This window comes from Dasypus novemcinctus, chromosome 3 (assembly GCF_030445035.2).
Source record: "Dasypus novemcinctus isolate mDasNov1 chromosome 3, mDasNov1.1.hap2, whole genome shotgun sequence".
Taxonomy (NCBI): domain Eukaryota; kingdom Metazoa; phylum Chordata; class Mammalia; order Cingulata; family Dasypodidae; genus Dasypus; species Dasypus novemcinctus.
In genome coordinates this window covers 159,165,315-159,168,148 of record NC_080675.1, presented here as the reverse complement: position 1 = coordinate 159,168,148, position 2,834 = coordinate 159,165,315, and the positions used below count along the sequence as shown (strand labels likewise).

Below are 2,834 nucleotides of genomic sequence, written 5' to 3'. Positions count from 1 at the left end.
GGAGTCATTAAAAAAATGAAGCACAAAAAGTGTGCCTGCAATTTTATATGAAATTTCTGCAAATCAGAAATAATGTTATTTGTTCAAACGCTAGGAAAATGAAATCTTTGGGTGATGCTGACGGGAGGACTTTAATTTCTGATTGGTAAGGTTCAGATCCCCAACCTTGATCACCTCAGATACAAATAACACTGGCCGGTACGCCGGGTGGAAAGCTGGTCTCGAGTCCCCAAAAACAGGGAAGAGAAATCTGAGAATGTTTGACAATTTTCTCCACACCATTTGCCTGTGATCTCTGCCCGTCTCTATCCAGTGTTGTGTTAAATCTGTTTCTACCTTAAGACTCATAGAGAAATATGTCAAGTCAGTCATTTTGATACCCAAGTGGCAGGTGCTTTTCTCCATCTCGGAAATGAGCATCCAAAACATCTGGAGAGAGGGGACATGGCATTCTTGGTTGCAGGGCCTGAAACGCAGCTGTGAGGTGTGGCGGCTGGGGTTGAGGTGGACCAATCACAACATCCACAGTTCTGCAGGAAGTAGGGACACTTTTATTAGGAGTGGGGCTGCATCAAAGCCACCATAATTAGGTACAAATTTGGCTTCTGGTTCAGCAATTTATACAGATTAGCTGCGCTGACCCTCCCGAGCCCCAGGGTGCTTGCTGCCCATAAGTGGTCGCAGAGTGACCTCTAGTGTTAAAAGGGTAGGATTTTTTTTTCTTTAAGAATAATGTCAAATATTAACAGCTTTTCAGCACTTAATATGCACAGAGCTATCTACAGCCAAGCCTTGTGCCAAAGACTGATGTCGTGTTGTGGTGGCTGGTTTAAGAAGTGCAGCGTTGATGTGGGGGCATTCTCAGGGCTTGGAGTTGTCCTGGGTGGTGCTGCAGGGACAGATGCTGGACATTGTAGGTCCTGCCATGGCCCACTGGGTGGGCTGGGGGAGAGTGTAAACTACAATGTAAACCAGTGGTGCAGCAGTGCTCCAAAATGTATTCACCAAGTGCAATGAATGCACCACGATGATGAAAGAGGTTGTCGATGTGGGAGGAGGGGGGTGAGGGAGGTGCGGGCTATATGGGGACCTCATATTTTTTTAATGTAACATTAAAATAAATAAATATATAAATAAATAAAGAGAAAAAAAAAAGAATGCTAAGTTCAGTGTTAAAAAGTCAAACCATTAATTGCTGGACAATTTTTTTTTTAAATGTGCCTTTTAAGCCCAGTGTGTAAAGACACACTCTGAGTTACAACTCAAAGGCACAATTGGAGAAACAAACAAACAAGCAAACGTCTTTTATCTAGCCTTACCACTCGAAGTGTGAGCTGTGGTGTGCCTTTGGGGATAAATAAAAAAGTCCCTAAGAAATCTGAGTAATGTAATAAGGTATAGATACAAACATTTTACTCAGTACTCAAATCACCTCTAGTTAAAGAATGTTCTAAACCTTCTGTCATGGAAATTCCCAAAGGGTTTTCAGAGCAAGAGAAGGCCTAATTTGAGTGCTTTTTTCCTTCTCCTTTTTCTTTTCATTATGTGCTGAGGCTGTGTGAAATTTTATTTTTAAAAATATATGTGCTTTATGGTACTCTCTAGTCTATGGGCAGTCACATGACTTACTATTCCTTCTTAAGGAGAATGGGCACAGCTTTGACTCCAAACTGAATCTAAAGTTTTTGGATTGTTCTCTAAATGGTTCTTATTCATTGAAAATAAAAATTAAAAATTTGGAAACCACAGTCGAAACTCCTTGGGACCAAAGCCCAGTCGGTGGTGGTGACTTGTTCTTGGTGCTCCAGCTGTTCTTATGGGACTTGGAGCTTGGAGTTCAGGGAGCAGGGAACAGAGTTTGCTACCCACCAGTTATGCTGTCCAGGGCCGGCTACAAACTCCCTCTCTCTTTTTTTTTTTTTTTTTTTTTTTTTTGCTATTTAATGCCTTCTATGAAAAAAAAATTAAAATGTTAAATTATTAGCATGGATTTTACCACACATCTTTACATTGGGTAATGTTGGTTTAAAATGCAAATATAAGAGCTTTTGGCCCAAGTGTGAAATCACTGAAATTACAGAATTTGTATTTCATAGCACATCCATACATATGCATTTTCCTTTTCCTATCAGAACCGAGGGTTGAATTCAGAGTCACCATCATCACACACTTGCCCTGATCTCTCTGGTGTCATATCCAGGCATCTGTTTAGGGTGTTAGACCTGAAATGAAGCTTCAATATCATGTGCTGCCTCGACAGCTGGTAAAATCAAGGGCTTCGAATGGCCTAAATGCAAGTTCCCTCCCTCTCGGCTCCCATGGGTGAGGCTCCCATGTCAGACAACCCCCCTTAGCAAACAGGTCAGGGGTGGTTCCTGCTTGTCCCTGAGAGCTGGTGGCAGTTCCCAGCCAGCCCGCAGAATTATTCGAAGAGGCCAAGCACATTCACCCACAGAAACCAGAGGGCACCCACCCTCTGGATACCACAGAGCCTGCCCCCGCAGCCCCTGGGTGTTCAAACTCCTTCCCCAAGTGTAACCCCACTGGGCCCTGCGTGGCAGGCCCTGTCCTCCTGAGCCGAGCTGTGAATGCAGGTGGCCGATAAACTGCTGTTGATCTCATCCGCCTGGCACCAGATGCCGGGCGTTCAACCACCCCCAAAACCCCAGGGCAGCCATCCCTCCCTCCCCAACGCTGTGAAGAGGAGGCGATCAAAACCATTTTGGAGGGGAGTGGGTGTAGCTCAGTGGTTGATCACCTGCTTCTATGTACACAATCCTGGATTCAAGCCCTGGTACCTCCTAAAAAATAAAATAAATAAAACCATCCTGGAA

At 44.1% G+C, this 2,834-nt stretch overlaps 2 non-coding genes across 2 annotated transcripts; both read left to right on the top strand.

The window, feature by feature from the left end:
- Window positions 1-754: 754 nt before the first annotated feature.
- LOC111762024 (small Cajal body-specific RNA 1) lies at window positions 755-903 on the top strand. Its single transcript, XR_002795245.1, has one exon. It is a non-coding gene; the product is annotated as a small Cajal body-specific RNA 1 (non-coding RNA).
- A 245-nt stretch (window positions 904-1,148) lies between these two features.
- Window positions 1,149-1,276, top strand: LOC111762023 (small Cajal body-specific RNA 1). Its single transcript, XR_002795244.1, has one exon. It is a non-coding gene; the product is annotated as a small Cajal body-specific RNA 1 (non-coding RNA).
- The last annotated feature ends 1,558 nt before the right edge of the window (window positions 1,277-2,834 follow it).